We start from the raw sequence: 17,207 nt of genomic DNA on the forward strand, positions 1-17,207 counted from the left end.
CTGGGAGGGTACTACAAGGCTCAGGTTTGCTCACGGGTCTGACTGTGAGCACATTTCAGAGGGCACTTTTCAAAAGGAAAGGCAGGGCAGGCATTTCCTGAAAGAGTCATTTGACACATTCATTTACACCTGCAGCACAGCAGAAAAAACTGCTTTGGAGCCATGGGCAGGGGTCCCTGCTGCACATGACACATTCAACCAGGGCAGAGCAGAGTTGCAGAAAAGGGAGGTGAAATAAGGGAGAGAGAGGAAATATAGGTGTTTCCTTGAGAAACTGAAAGGATTTCTCTCCCCAAATCCATGGCCAATTGTGTGTGGAACAGCAGAGCTATTTCCTACTCAGGATGTGCCGCCCAGGTTTTCCTGCTAGCATTTTTGTTTTCAGCAGAGTTTTCTCTCCTCACAGTTGTGGCCTATGACCACTAAAATGCCATCTGCAGACCCCTGCACTACAGGACCCTCATGGGCAGCAGAGCTTGTGTCAGAATGGCAGCAGCTGCCTGGGGCAGTGGCTTTCTCAATTCCCTCCTGCACACTAGGAACACATTTTCCCTACCCCGCTGCCAAGGCAATGTGGTAGAGCAGTTCTTCTGTGAGATCCCTCAGATGCTCAAACCCTGCTGCTCAGTCTCCTACCTCAGGGAAATTGGGCTTCTTGGGGTTGCTGTCTCTTTGGGATTTGGGTGTTTCATTTTCATTGTTGTGCCCTACATGCACATCTTCACTGCTGTGGTGAGGATTCCCTCTGAGCAGGGCTGGCAGAAAACCTTTTCCATGTGTCTCCCGCACCTGGTTTCTCTCTTGACCAGCACCACAGTTTTGGCCTACCTGAAGCCCCGCTCCATCTCCTCCCCAGCTCTGGATCTGGTGCTCTCTGTTCTGTACTCCGTGGTGCCTCCAGTGATCAACCCCCTCATCTATAGCACGAGGTACAAGAGTCTCAAGAATGCATTGAAGCAATTAGTACAGTCGGTGCTAGAAATAAGCTCCCCATCCTTCCTAACAAGGGGTTTCTAATGCGTTTCAGAGAGTTCTGTGCTTTGGGAATTCTCTCTGTGTTTATAATTTTTTTTTTTAACATAAGGTTTTTAATTCATGCTACTTTGCCAGAGGGGTGAACCCACTCAGTCTAATTGCCATATATGCTGTAAATATGTCTGTCCTTGTGTCTCTGTGTCAGTCGTGGCTTCACTCAAATAAAAATGGATTTCCTCAGGATGGTGCTTAAAGGTTGGCCTCTCCTTCCAAAGCTGGAGTCCATAATGTGCTCAAGGACTTTAACCTTCACAGAGTCTGTTGCTCTTCTGGGACTCTCCAGGGCCCCCTGGCAATGGTGTGTTAGGTAATGTGGGTTGGATTCAGTTTCCAGCTGTGGGTGCTCAGAGCTCCTGCAGGTGGTGAATGGTCAAGCCGTATCTCTCATATGACAGGGCTGGAGATGGATATGGTGCTTCCAGGAGAGCACAGGGCATCCTCAAGGGCACTGTGTTCCTGGGAGTGAATGGAGCTTCAGGAACTCAAGGGGAGCCACCCAAATGGAAAGGGCAAAAGCAATGAATGTGCAGGCTAGGGAGAGCTCTGCAGTCCCACAAGAGGCAGTGTGGACCCAGGAGGCCCAGGGAAGGGAGCCTGGAGAGTCACTGAGGTCACCTTCAGTGTCAGTGTTTGGCTGCCTGGGCAGCTCCTTCCTGCCGGCCTTGGTGCCTGTAGCCAGAGGACCAGCCAGCCCTGCCCAGCCTGCCTCCCAGCTCAGAGGCCAAGGACGGCTCTGCACCAACCCCAACGTGGTACAAGGCTGGGGCCAGCAGGGTTTGTGGGGGGACAGGGCAGTGCGGGCTGTCATGGGGACCATGTCAGAGGGACATTTCCCCAGAGCTGAGCACCCTGCCCTGGGTGCTGCCTGCACAGTGGAGCCAGGGAGCCGTGTGTGGGTGCAGAGGTAGGCACACATGGAAGCCCCCATGTTCCCCTTGGGAGAAGGGAACCTGCCAGGAGCTCTCCACCTCTGCCCCACCAGCACCAGTGATGACCAGCCCTGCTGCTGCACCCACACTTTCTTGGTGCTGAACACAACCACGTCCCCAGGCTGCTCCCTACAGTTGGCTGCAGGGACACCCATGGGGTCTGGCCATTCCTGCTCCTCACAAGCCGCTTGTTCAAGGCAATGCTGGAAGAACAGGCTGGCACCATCCTCTTGGCCCTGCACTGCCTGTGGCTGTCACAAGTGAGCAGTCCCCTCCAGAGAACAATTCCTGGGACAGGCACTTGGGAACAAGCAGCTGGCAGTGTTGATGGGAGTCCATCCGGGACGTGTCCTCTGGGTGGACAAGGAGGTCTCAGGCTCCCTCAGCCTTTTGGGGAGGAGTTGTCCGCTGGGAGGAGTGCAGGGAGGAAGGACATGAGTCCTCCTGTGGTTTGCGAGGTGAAGGTGCTGACATGTGCCGGGGACCAGGGCACTGCTGCTTCCTCGGCCCTCTCCTAGCTCCTGGGAGGTCATTGCAGGAGCCAGCCAGTCCCCAAGAGCAACTATTCCCACAGCTTTGCAGCCAGTGCTGGCAGGCTGTGTGCACACGGGGTGCCCTTTGAGCCGCACTCTTGCTCACATTGCTTAAAGGAGACAGTACCCACCTCCTCACCCTGCCTGGGTGCTTGGTCACTCCCACTGTGGTCTCACCCTTGTCACCTACAAGCTTGAACTCAGGCCCTAGCCCTCATGTTCAAAGAGCTCCACATAGCTCATCTGCTCCTTCACACTAAGGGCAGCCCCTTTGCTCATCTTCCTCTGCTCACTCCTGAAGATCTCCTACCCTGCTACTGTATGAGATGTAGAATCATGTGTGAGATTCCAGCACACCTGAGCAATATTTCTCAGTCAGATGGGCACCTCCGTCTGCTCCTCTCCCTGCCCCAAGCTTTATGCACTTGTGCATGTTTCCATTGCAGAGCCTCAGCTGTGGCACAGAGAACAGGTTGGTGATGGTAAAACTTGTTCTACCAAGGGCCAAGGACACAGTGTTTCTGGTGCCTGTACTTCAGAGCACGGGCATGCTGTCATGGAGAGCAGGTGCCAATGTGATGGTGACAGGAGATTCCCACTAAGAGAGCAAAGCCTGCAGAGCCCAGGGCCATGGGGAAACAGAGCTGAGAGGGTTTTGCTGCCTGAGCTCCCTCTGCAGCACCTCGGCACCTGGAACAGAGATGAATTGACCTCCCTGAAGGACAATGCACCAGTGAAGAAGGTCCTGGCTTGGACTGCCATCCAGAGACCCTGTGAACATCACTAACACTGCCCTTGCTCCTGTCATCCAATGGTGGAAAGGGGTCTCTTCTCTAGTAGCCTCACCCTTAAAATCTTGTAGCTCTCCTTCTCTGGAAACTCTTCACACACTTACATGAGGGAAATGGGCTAACGATGACCTCCGTGTGGTAAATCACAGCCTGCCCAGGTCCAGGGGCTTCTTCAGTGGCACCTTGTCCTTCCTGGAGAGAGGTTCCCCCCTGTCACAGGCCCAAGCTGCCATTAATCACTCCTAGGAGCCAAATCCATCTCCTGTTTCTCCCTGGCCTTGGGCATTCAAGACTTTGCTCTCTTTCTGGGAACCTCCTTTCAGCATAGCCCTGACAAGTGCTCTCTACATGAGCAAGTCACTGCTGTCAAGTGGGGCTATTGCACACATGGTGTCCTTGGGTCTTGGTAACAGGTTTCTCCATTGCAGACCTCTTCTTTGTGCCACAACTGAGGCTCTCCACCCCAATATTGTCCACAAGTGCATGCAGGCTGGGGCATAACTGAATAACTGAGATGCTTTGAGACCACTCACATGACTAGATGGTTGTGATGGCAGAGGACAAGCTCCCCAGGCAGGAAGGCTAGCGAGGAAGAACCGGATGGGCTGGATGTCCTTGATGTGAAGGGACAGCTCAGACGGAAGGAGCTCTTGCATGGGATGGATCAAGGTCTAGGGGAGAGCTTGTGTAGGCTCCCTCCCCATGGGGGAATCCTGCAATCTGAAGGATGGCAGAGCTTAGGAAAGCCAGCAGGTCTTTAAGGAGCACAGCCACCCAGCACAAGGATGGTCTATCCCGATGCTCATTAAAACTAGAAGACACCTTGGGAGATCAGCTTGGCTACGCAGGATAGCATTGTCTACTTTGTAGGGATGGTGTTCCAATAAGGACAAAAACCAGGTCCTGCCCTTGGGATAAACCAACCCTTGCAGTGATATGGACTGGGCAATGTCTGGCTGCGCAGCAGCTCTTTGGAGAAGGACCTTTGTGGGCAGCAAGCTGCATGTGAGCCAGCAACATGCTCTGGAGGCCACAGTGTCCTGGACTGCATGAACAGGAGTCCCTACTCTGTACTCGTTAGAGTACCTCTAGATACTGCATCCAGTTGGGGCTCTCTGTAGAAGAACTCTGCTCATCACATGAAGTGAGTTCAGTGTCAGGCCCCCAAGGTGTTTGGGGGCTCAAATATCACTTGCCCCACTGTGAGGAGAGGGTTGTGAGGAGAGGATTTGGGCTTGTTCAGTACAAAGAAGTTAAGGTTTCTGCTGAAAATTCCTTTTTTGTTCTTTTCCTGTGGATCAGCAGCTGACATCACCAGAGTGAGACCCTTCTACTGGGGTGAAGTTGCTTTTTCAGGCCTGGGCAGCACATGGCCTGCATGCAGAAGCTGAAGGCCATGAGCTTCTTTAGCCTGCTCAAGTGTTACAGCTAATGGGAAGAGAGCAGGAGCCTGTGACTGCCTGCAGGGTGGTTTCAGGGATGATGGAAGTTGTTCTGGTAGTGGGAAAGAAACTGAGAAGGGGAAAGAGCCAAAAACTGCCGCTTGAGGTACAGACTTGACTTGAAGAAAAGAGAAATGTCACTTAAGAGCAGTGCTGTGGTGCAAGAGGTCACCTGGAGGGGACTTGAGAGCAGGCCATGCCTTTGTGTTTCTAAGAACACTCACTAAAGATGGAGAGATGCTGGGGTGAGAACAAGGTGGGGAAGCAGCTTGATGTCTACAGGCTGCAGGGAAACAGGCACAGGCATGGGAAAGTATAAGAGAGCCCAAGGGAGAGACAGCTGAGGGTGGTGCCGAAACCTCCTTAAGAACTAGGTCTATGTCCTCTTGGCCATGCCTGCTGTCTCTGCCATTGAGGCTTAAGAGAAGAAACTTCTTGCTTCTGGCAACAGGGCCTCCTTGCCTGCTTTCCCCCAGGGACACAAGAGGTCTTGGATCAGTGTCCTGTCCTAGACCTTGAACACCCCCACCTATACACTGCTCCAACCAAAAGCCTTGGGCAAAGCCTGATGGAAAGGATCCCCCTAGTTAGGGTCTGGGCCTCTGTTTGGTCACTCTGCTTGAAAACACACATGTAGGGTTGACTTGGCATCAGAGGAATCTGCACTTTGCATTTTCCTGCGTTTAATCATGACTTTCCAACTCTCTGCTCTAATCAGCCCCTGGGGAAGCTTTGCTTGGTAATAAACCACAGTGGGACCCATTAACTCTCCAAGAAACTTGAGGACTTGGTTCTGACCTGAACTTCCAGAGAAGTTTCTTCAGTCTCCTCCCAGCATTGGTGGTTCATGGGCTCAGCACTTACTACTCCCAAAGGGTCAGTCAAATGTAAAACCCCTCAGGAGCCATGATTCTTGCCATAATTTTCTTCAATTTTCTAATCTTCTCTAGCTAATTGGAAAGGAGTGTCTTAACATTAGACTGATTAGAATGAGCACCTGAAAAAGAAAGTTGGCTTTTTGTTTGTTTGTTTTTGAGCCTTCTTTATTCTTCCATTTTCTGAATCAGCCATATGCACTTTCTCCACTTCCTAGAGTGTCTCCTAATGAAGTCTGGACATGTGTAAAAAGTAATATTTTTGAGGGGAGACCTGTATGAAGAACCTTCTTGCTCAGCTCCCCAGCCATGTCACTTCTCTCATCAGCCACTGGGGCCCTGGATCACTCTGGCTAAAATCAAACTGCTTTTCTTACTCCAGTAGCTGAATATTACAGCTCATGTGCACCAATTCCCACCTGAACTAGCTGCAAACATGTAAAAGTATTAAGTATGATAAAACAAAATAACCTGGATCCTATGTCAATAGGAAACAAAATCCAAACCTCAACTGTAGGTTGAATCCCGAGTTGCCTCCAAGGAGCTCCACAGCCTACAAGGAATAACCTTCCTTGAACCTCTTTTCACAAACAGTTAGTAAAGGCTGGATAGACACACGGTGAAGGAGCTGGTTAAGAGACAACAAGAGTCTCCTGAAAGACTCCCTGAAGCTCAAAGCAGCAAGGGAATAGTTGAGACGTGTCTTAACGATAAAGAGCAAGGGCAAGAGGAAGACTAAAACCATGGAAAGTGCAGATGTGCAGATCATCTGAATCAAAGTCGACTTTCAAAAAGTCCAAGTTAATCAGACATGGTGGAGATATGTGAGGAATTGGTCAAAGTGTGTCTGTGAGCGGGTGGATCGGGTGGATTCCACCCCATGACAGACTCCCTTCACGCAGATGTCTCTGTCAAACGCAGTTGTCTGCATTTCCCTTTCTAGTCAATGGAAGGAAAATAAGAGGTCTTAGCCTTTTTTTTTTTTTTTTCAGATATTTTTCCTAATGACTGGCTAATGGCCTGCAGGAGCCACCTGCAAAAATTTAAGCACCACAAGGGAACTAGCCCAGGACATCTCCAGCAGCACCAGCCTCTCTACGTGATCAAATTGAATCCATCCCCTAAAGCAGATTATAGTCATAAGTAGGAATATTCTGAAAGAATAACAAAGACGACCTTTTCCAAAACTTCAGGCAGTCTTTAACAATTTGAAATACAATTTCATTCTTCTAACTTGGCAGCACCATGTTCTTGCACTACTTTCACCATGGCCATGAAGTAAGGCAGGAAGCCTAGATAAGGTTCTCAGGAGGATCTGTGCTAAGGGCTCCTTTGCTCTTTTCTGGACTATCACCTCTATCTTAATCAGCACAGCGCACGAAACCCTGCTGAGAAAGTGAAGAACAGCGAGTCTGCTTTGGTGCCTCCAGGAGGAAGACTGTCTTCTGCCACAGACTGTCCTCCATCCCACTTCTACCCAAAGAGCAGCCCACAGCAGTCATCATGGAGCTGAGGCTCACCCTCATCTCAGCCTGTGCTCAGACTTTGTGCTCTTTCATCCCACAGGACTTTGATCCTGTCTTGCCAAACAGCAAACCCCCAAATCAAGCCCCAACCCCAGGCAATCCCACAGGTCTGCCCAGGGCCCACACTTGCCAGAGCAGGGAGAGAGAAGTGACCTCTCCAGTTGCCCCTTTCAGACATTTCTCAGACTTCACCTTGTTGGTGAAGGTTGACTGAAGCCAAGCAGGGCTGCACTTGCTAGAATCCCAGTCCCATTCAGCCATGAACCCACATTTTCCTTCTTCATTCTTTTATTCTCACTGAAGCAGGAGCAGGGAGATTTGGCTTTCCCCAAACCATCCTTACTTTACCGGACAATATTTCTGACTTCCTCTTTTGCAGCCTCTCCCTTCTTCCCCTTTCCACATGCTGCCTTACTGACTTGAAGGCCACATGCCAGTTCCCTGTTTAGTCAAGCTGGGCTCCAGAGATGTTTCCTAATTTTACCAACTGTTTGTATGGAGCATTCTTCTTCTTGACAGATGCTTACTAAATGGCTGCCTTTCCTGAGGTCCTCCACCCTTCAGAGCTGCTTGGAGCTGCTCTCCTCAGAGTGGGGAACCTGGGGCCTTGGCCCCCAACAAGGACATGGTCACCATGGGGACCACCCGCTCACAATGGCCTTATGGGCAGGCTACCACTGCCATCACAAAGCCCTGGTGGTTTCCATGGGGACCCTATCATCATGCCCTGCTGGACACCATGGCAGACCCCATCATGATGCCTTTGTGGGGACTATGGAGGTCCCATCATGATTCCTTGGTGGAGACCATGGAGAAAGACGCCATCACAATGTCTTGGTGAAAACCATGGGGATCCCATCATGATGCCTTTCTAGAGATCCATAGTAGAGATCTACACAAGGCTAGTTCTGTTGCTCTGCCCACTAATCCTGATCCCTAGAATCCTGACAGGCTCTCTGTCCGTCCCTAGGCAGAGCTCCCTGCATCCCCCTGCTCTCTCCAGGGGTTCCTTTGTCCACATCACTTGCACCTTTGCCTGCCATCCCAGGCCATCAATTCCTCACTCTTGCTGGAGTCTGCTCCCCTGAGTCACTCCCAGTTTAACGCTCTCCTCACCGTCTTGGCCACCTGGTTGATGACCATCAGGCCAGCAGATGGGAAGAGCCTCCATCCAAAGCATATGTGACAACCTGCAGTCTTGGTGCCCTGCTGTGGGCTCAGCTCCAGGTCCTCCTCCAACTCCTACTGAAAAAATAAACTGAAAAAGAAGAGGAAAAAAAAAGGGGGAGAGAGCGGGAAAGAACCATGCTATTTATCCTCTCCAGTTTCATCTTGTAATAAACCAGTATGAGGGTACATGAAAGCAATATGAATTAGGGTATCTGAAATGCAGAATTAAACCATGAATCCTTAGGACATGTTTCTCCTTCTTGCATCAGTGCATGCCCAGATGTGCAGGGATGCTGCTGCTGGAGGCATGTTCTGTGCATCACTGTGCCAGAGCAAAGGCCACCCCAAGGGAACTGACTGAAGTCTCCAAAGCCCATGGAGAGACCAGCAGGTTGTGAGGAAGCTCTAGAAGTGCCTTTGCCCACTCTAGCCCATGGACAGCACCAGCAGCCCCTTTGCTGGCCCCCTGAGTCCACAAAGCAGGGTTAAGGAGATAAGGAAGGGATCCTAGGCACCCAAGGGCCATGCCAGTGCCGCAGGGACCATGAGTGTGCGTGTGCAGGGGTTGTAGGTGGGCACAGGGGCCACTTGTGACTATCACAGCTGCCTAGCCTGCGGGACAGGGCAGGATGGCAGATTTCTTGAGGCAATCTCTGGGAAAGCAAAGGTGCTACTGCAGAAGTCCCTAGGCCTGGGTAGCCAGCGGTCCATCCACCCTCAGGCCCTCATTAGCCCAGTCCCTGTTCATACCATCTGGCAGAGTGAGCAGAAATTCAAGGGAGGAGGGGTAGAAGGGTGTGAGAGTTCAGAGACCAGAGCACAGAGCTCCGTGTGATGTGTCTCCTATTTTTGCCGCACACTGCGTGCAGGCGGGATGGATTTTCCCTACAGTCAGTGTTGGAATTCATCTATTAGCGTAGAGGTAGGAAATCCAGCATAACCTGCGGCACTTGCCCAGCAAGCACTGCAGTGGGACATGGTTTTCCTACAGGTGCCCTACTGTATCTGTTCCTGTCCCCACTGCTAACGCTTTCCTGTTTTCTTTCTGTAGGGAGAACTCTGTGGACAGTTCTTGTGTGAAATCCTTCAGACCCTCAAGCTCTCCTGCTCACACTCCTACCTCAGCCATGTTAGGCATCTTATTGTTAGTGCCAGTTTAACGTTTGATTGTTTCATTTTCACAGTCTTATCCTACGAGCACATCTTTGCTGTTGTGCTGAGAGCAGGGCCAGCACAAAGCCTTTTCCATGTGCCTCTCGCACCTGCCCATTGTCTGTTTTTCTCTTAGCACTGGCATGTTTGCCTACCTGAGGTCCCCTATGTCTCCTCTCCTGCTCTGGATCTGGTAGTGGCTGTTCTGTACATGGTGGTGCCTGCACCACTGAGCCCCCCTCATCTACGGCACGAGGAACAAGGCGCTCAAGGAGGCCGAGGAAAATAATTTAATGGATATTTTTCAGCCTGGGGAAATTGTCATTGCTCTCTAAAAAATGACTCCCTCAGCATCCCATACCAATGCTGAACATTGTTTCTTCACTATTTTTTAAATATTTATACTCTATTTTTAATATTTTTTCACTTCATTTTTTATTAACAGTATTAGTATTTTATGTCCTGTTGCTACCCAAACTGTTGCATATCTTCCACCTTAACTGAGACTTCTCTGTTGCAGCTGGTGTCCACACTCCAGAAACCTCACAGCCTGTTTACATCCTGGTCTTTGACTTTCCAGTGAATGTTAGGGGGATTCAATAGCCTTCCAACCTATTCTGCCAGAACCAGGGCCTATGATCCACAGACTTTGTCATGTTGCTTAAGGATGTCATCCACGCCATCAGCCTGACTGCATGGTCTGTAGCTCCCAGCATGATGTCACCCTTCATCTGATGCTCACCCACAAGCACATACCCAAACCTTGTACATGCCATGGAAGCACTTTGTACATCCGAGCTGCCCCTCCACACAAAGGACCTGCCCCCTCCTCCTCTTCCCTCACAGCCTCCCCTGAAGAGCTTTTACCCCAGCAGCACAGGCCTCCAGTTGTGTGAGTGGTGATAATGCATCTCAGTTATTGCAATGGTGTTGAGGTCCTGTGACAGCTTGTGCTTCTGTCTCCATGCCAGGCTACAGGCATTTGCATATATTTGGGCTGCGAAATATCAGGATGTGGCACAGAAGACAGACTGGTCCTGGTGAAACCTGTTACCAGGAGCCAAAGACACTGTGTGCAATGGCCCCACTTGAGAGCAGAGCCATGCTGGCATGAAGAGCAGGGGTCAATGCAATGGTGAGAGGAGGTTCCCACTAAGAGAGTCAAGGCTGCAGTGCCCAAGACCAGGGAGAAACAGAGCTGGGCTGTGAGAGAATGACAGGAGAGGGTTTTGTTGCCGGAGCTGATTTTTAGCACCTTGGGGCCTGGGACAGAGGTGAGCCCATATCCAGGCAGGAGAAGGTGCCCCTGAAGATGTCCTTGGGCTTCAGCCAACTGTGATCCACCGATCTTGGGGTCATCATTAGCCCCATCATGTTTTCCAGGGTGCAAAGAGGTTGTGTGGGAACAAAGCCAGAAGCTTTTACGAGAGCAGAGACCAGAACAGACCCCTTGGTGTGAGGTGCCTCTCCCACTTATGAAGCACACTCAGCTGCAGGAGGGATTGGACATCGTTTGCCATAGATCCCAGGCTGTGCCTCCTAGAGGAGACATCTGGTTATGCTGGATAAGCCAGACATCTGTCTTGGCCCTGCAACATATTTCTATGTCATTGAATTAAATGTCTGCACTGAATTGTATGAACTTTTTGCACTGTAATGATCCGCCAGGGTCTCTACATTATACTGCACTGTATTATGGTGCTCGCATAGTTCCCCCTTCTTGCCCCTTTCTGGGTGTCCTGCCTATTAGGGGCTTCATAACTAGAGCCTTCCAGAGTGGGACACTTCTAACTTTCATAGATAGTCATCCTCGGATGAAACAGACGGCAATTTTGGAATCCTTTTTTTCCCCATTAATTAGGAAAGGACAACAAGTGTGATTCTTTTAGGTTACTTCATGCACATGTCCCAGAAGGAGGGGGCACAAGGGACAGATAAATTGGTGAGTTCAGCTGTTCCTCTGCTCCTGAGCGGGGCCAGGCTCCTGGGATGGAGGCAGCTTGTGGCAGCCTGTCAGCACTGCCCAGAGACAGCCGAGTGCAGGAGCAGCTCCTGTGCCAAGAGCAGCAGGGCTGCGGGCACTGCCTGCTGCTGCGGACAGCAGAGGAGAGAAGGCAGCGAGAGGGGAACGGCAGTGTGAAGGAGAGAGGAGAACTTGTTGTGGGAGAAACCTTTCCGGTCCTTGACACGGTGAGTCTCTGTAGGGCAATGCTGCTGAGGTTCCGGGAGGGCTCTTCTGAACTCAATGCATGTAATCATGGATTGGGATTTTAAAGGTCTCTCTTCTGGAGTATCCAGAGTTTAGCAGGAGGAGGAGATGCTTCAGAGCAGGGATTCCCTGCCACATGCACGAGGGGTCCTTTACTGGAGAAGAGCAAGAGAAGGGCTACTTGAAAGGGAAGGAGCTTTCCTTCAGGTCTCTGCTCTTTCAACCTCCTTATTATGGCTGGGAGAAGGAAGGAACAAGTTTTCTACTTTGATAAGGAACTGAGAGTCCTAAACCTTCTCTCTGAGAGATTAAGAGAGAATTAATAGTTCTGTTGAGAAACCTCAGCAAGCTGCTTCATCCCCATCGTAGCCTAGAGGCAGCATCAATATCATCTTTGTGGCCTCCTAGGACTTTATGTGACCTACTTCTTAGGACCTGCAACTGCACAGCTGCCCTTGGACATTGCCCAGAGGTTTCTGCAGGGCAGAGCTGAGCACAGATAGGGTCATATGGGATCTGTGAGCAGTGGCAGGGACAAGACCCAGGGACAGAGGAAGGGCTGCCGGCAGGGACAGCTGCAGGCAGCAGAGGTGGGCAGGGAAGGGGCAGGAAGTGCAGGGCAGGAGCCTCCTCCTCTGCAGCCAGAACTGGGTGATCTCTCCTGCCACGGGACCATCTCCAGCCTCCCCACCAAGGGACTAAGGTGTCCCCTCTGTGAGGTGACATACCCAGCTGAAGGTTTTCCACAATGCCTCCCTGTCCCTCTCCCTTCCTCCATCCAGCACATTGAAGGTGTTGCTCCTTAATTCTTCTCCTGTCCATGCTGCTCCTGTTCTTGCTCTCAGCTTCCCATGGTTGAGTGCTTTCAGCTGCACTTCAGACATTAATGCTACAAGGTGTGGAACAGAGGGGTCTGAATGGGAATGAGGTTCTTCCCAAGCCTACCCTGTAGAGCTGCAGGAAAAGCAGTCCTTGGGTCTGGGAATTGAGCTGACTCTCCCTTAAGGAGAGCCCATCTTCAGCATTGCCAGTCCTTTGGCTCTTGCCCTGTGGTGTCCTGCCAGGCTGCCCCCTTCCCTCCAGAAAGGCTCTGCTGTCTCATGGACATTCTGTGATACCTGGGTGACCCGTGAGGAAGCTGCCAAGATGCTGAGGGTATGGAGGTGGTGGTGGGAGGCTGTCCAGGAGCAGCTGGAATGAGCCCTGTGTGTCTTTGGCCAGGAGTGTGGAGCCCTCCCTTACGTATATGGAGACAGGGTGAGAAAGGCAGAGATGGGCACTTGGAAAGTGCACTGCTCTGCTCTCAGCAGGGCCTGTCTCCTTTCAGGGCACCATATGAGCACGATGACACTCTAGCTCAAGGAGACCGGTGCACAGGACATCTGGGAATGAAATGTAACAGACAAACGAGATGTCCTGACTCTGCACATAAGTGACTGTGGATGCATTCCTCTAAGGACTCAGAGTTGAAATGTGAAGGATTTGTCCTTTGGGGAACACTCCTGAGGAGTGACAAGGACATCTCAAAGAAACTAAAAATTACTGTTCCTCAAACCTCTTTGCTTACCCTTGGGAGTAAAGATGCTGAAAAGCTCATCCACATCTTGAATGGATCTCACCTGCCAGAAAAGGTAAAACATCCAAAAGTGTGGCCTCTGTTCCCCACTTCCCACTACTGTTCAGCACAGACAGCTCACAAGTTGAGGTCTCTGCTCCTCACAGCACACTCAACCAGTGAAAATTGAGCTCAAGCAAAGGAACTGCATTAAGACACTCTTACTAAAGAGAGGCAGTGGTGGACAGTGTCATAAAAGAAATGACTTTGGAATTTTATTTCTTGTAAAGTCCCTCCTAACTTTTCATTGTTTTCTGTTCCTTAGAGAGGCCCACATAACTGCAGGGAGCTAATGTCCAACAGCAGCTCCTTCAACGACTTCCTCCTCCTGCCATTCTCAAACAGGCGGGAGCTGCAGCTCTTGCACTTCTCGCTCTTCCTGGCCATCTACCTGGCTGCCCTCCTGGCCAACGGCCTCATCATCACAGCCGTAGCCTGCGACCGCCGCCTCCACACCCCCATGTACTTCTTCCTCCTCAACCTCTCCCTCCTCGACCTTGGCTTCATCTCCACAACTGTTCCCAAAGCCATGCACAATTCCCTGTGGAACACCAGGGCCATTTCCTATTTGAAATGCGCTGCCCAGATATTTTTCTTCGTCATCTCGCTTGGAGGAGAGATTTCTCTCCTCACAGTCATGGCCTATGACCGCTACATTGCCATCTGTAGACCCCTGCACTACGGGACCTTCCTGAGCAGCAGAGCTTGTGTCAAAATGGCAGCAGCTGCCTGGGCCTGTGGTTTCCTCAATGCTCTCCTGCACACTGGGAACACATTCTCAATCCCACTTTGCCAAGGCAATGTTGTGGAGCAGTTCTTCTGTGAAATCCCCCAGATCCTCAAGCTCTCCTGCGCACACTCCTACCTCAGGAAAGTTGGGCTCATTGGGGTTACTGTCTCTTTGGGCTTTGGGTGTTTCGTTTTCATTGTGGTGTCCTACGTGCAGATCTTCAGAGCTGTGCTGAGGATCCCCTCTGAGCAGGGCCGGCACAAAGCCTTTTCCATGTGCCTCCCACACCTGGCCGTGGTGTCCTTGTTTGTCATTACTGTATTGTTTGCCTACCTGAAGCCCCCCTCCATCTCCTCCCCACTTCTAGATATGGTTGTGTCCATTCTGTACTCGGTGGTGCCTCCAGCCCTGAACCCCCTCATCTACAGCATGAGGAACAAGGAGCTCAAGGAGGCACTGAGGAAACTCATCCAGTGGGTCCCAGGACAGTGGTAACAACTGTTTCATTCACTCACCAGGATATTTGCCATCAAATCTGTATTTTATCAATTTCTTTTGCTTTTACTTCTCTCTTTTACATCCATCTTAAAATAATAAATAATAAAATAAAGATACCTAGTTTTTTTCACGTCTGCACAGGAATCTCTCATTTAGCACTTAAACATAGACCATAATAAAGCAGGAAGCCAGGCTTCCCCTTTCATTAGCAGAGGGGGGGGATTCTCTGAGCCGCTTCTTTGAGCTCCCTTGGATGTGCCCAGGGCAGGGAGGAGAGTTTCCCTCTGCAGCGTCTTTTCCAGCACTGACACCAAGGGACCTCTGGGGTACAGAGTCACGGCGGGACAAGGGCAAGTGAGGCGAGATCAGGGGTCCAGTGTTGTTTAGGAGATCTCAGCACTCGTGGATATGGTTAGAGTGTGATCTCAAATCTCTCTAATATGACAGAAATGGCAACCAAATGTCACCACAGGTTCCCATGGTTCCATGCAAAGCTCCAACACACAAAACTAAACATGAGTGAATTGAAGGAAAGTCTAGAGGCAGACTTCCCATGGCAGTTCATCTTTCCTGAAGACACATTCCAGGAGGGCAGCAGGACTTTCTCTATTTAGAGTGGGCCTCCTCATTGCTCTGCTGCCCTTCCATGCTTTATTCTGCAGATATGGCCCAGGAAATCTCATAACCTGGTAGAGAGAGGCTTGTTTTCCCTTGTACCCTGGAAGAACAGGCAGGACCAGTCCTTGGGCTCCCTTAAGACACAGATGGATTCCAGAATAACATTTCCATAATAAAAGGGGATCTGCCCTATGATGGTCCTGAATCTGGCCTCTCTTTAGAAACTGGAATCAAAAAATATGCCCAAGGGTGTGCAATCACAAATGGGCCTGCTCTTCTGCTTGTGAACTCCATGAGATGCAGGGGATGACCACAGCATTCCAGGGTGATTTGTTAGCCTCAATCTAGGGTTCATCGCTCAGTGACCACTGCAGATAGGCAATGGTCTCTGCACTGCCTGTGCCAGGCTGCCCCACACGTGACTCTGCTGATGAGAGAACCCTCAGGGGATCTCCAGGCACAGTGTTTGCCTGGGAGTCGGCATTGAGTGCAGCTTTAATGAAACAGGGATGACTCACAGTGCAGGGACCAGAAGGTAGAGTACTAAACCCAGGTGCACATGGGGAAAAGACGGCTCTGCAATCCACAGAGAGGCCGTGGGGACCCAGGAGGTCCAGGGAAGGGGCACTGGAGGGAGATTCCTGCACTCGCAGTGAAACACCACAGCCTGGAGCTAGTGGCCACCCAAAGACATCTCCTGCCATTGCAATATTGTGGGGGCACTCTGAGTACCGTCAGACCTCAGCCACCAGTATCAGTGGCCACAAGGGCACACTGATGGCTCATGCTCAATTTGTTGCCAACCACAATTCCCAGCTCCCTTTTTGTGGAGCTGCTCTCCAACAGGTCAACCCATGGCCTGTCCTCGTGCATGGGGTTATTCCTCCCTAGCTGCAAGACCCTGCACTTGCCCGTGTTGAACTTCATGAGGTTCCTCTGCCCCCAACTCTGCAGGCTGTCCAGGTCCCTCCTAAAGCCTGCACAGACCTCTGGGCTATCAGCCATTCCTCCCACTTTTCTATCCTCAGAAAACTTGCTGAGGGTGCACTCTGTCCCTTCAGGTCACTGATTAATAAACTGAACAGGTTTTGCCTGACTCCTGATACCAATAGTTGCAGGTCTCCAACTGGGCTCTGCACCACTGATCACAACGCTAAAGCCTAAACCCCAAACCCTGCTGCTCACATGGAGGTGACCTCACAGGTGCAAACCCACCACATCCCTGATGCTGCCTGTGGCCTTCAGAGACAGCAGCTTCCTCAAACCCCTTCCCCACACAGGAACCACTGCTGCCTTCTCAGCTCCTCTCACCACAGAGACCCCCCACCCACCGCCCACGCCTGCCTGCCTGCTGCCGGCCAATCAGGCACTCACAAAGACATGACGTCACAGCGCCGTCCCGCCCAGCTCTCTGGCCCTGCCCTCCAGGGCAGCAATGGCCTCCCCAGCCCTTCCCCGCCAGGAGCCCAGCCCGGGCTCAGCAGCTGCTCCGCGGAGATGATCTCAGCAGCGCAGAGCCCCGCAGGGCCCAGCTGCTGCCCAATGAGGCGCTGCGGGAGCGGTGACCTCACAGTCACCAGGCAGAGCCAGCCCTGCTGCTGCCCAATCAGCTCTGCCCGCAGCAGGGACCTCCCAAGCAGCAGCCACGCCCTCTCCCTGCAGCTGGCCTATCAGAGCCAGCTGCACATGTGACCTCATAATGCACAGCGCAGCCATTGGCTGTCAGCTGTCGTGGCAACACTGCACACTCCGCAAAGCCGCAAAGCCTTTTTCTTTCAAAATTCTCTGTAAAATCTCTTGATGGAGCATTTGCTCCTTCTAAGCTGACTGCCCCAGCTTATATTTGCCGCAGCTGCTCACCTCAATCATCCAACCAAAGGGGATGAAGCCTCTCGAGAATGTGCACGTGCCTAGGCCTCCTCTGTCTCAACTGTGGATTCAGCACCAGCAATGAGTTTCAATCCCAAACATTGTCGCGTAGCCCCTTGTTGGGCGCCATTTGTGTCAAATGATTATATAGACCCCAATTTGTATTTAATCAGAATCAGAATCCCTTTATTCCTCAAGTGAACACCTTGTATATT

The sequence above is a fragment of the Tinamus guttatus genome, unplaced genomic scaffold (assembly GCF_059628265.1).
Source record: "Tinamus guttatus ecotype Peru unplaced genomic scaffold, ASM5962826v1 Tinamus_guttatus_pri_ptg000029l, whole genome shotgun sequence".
NCBI lineage: Eukaryota > Metazoa > Chordata > Aves > Tinamiformes > Tinamidae > Tinamus > Tinamus guttatus.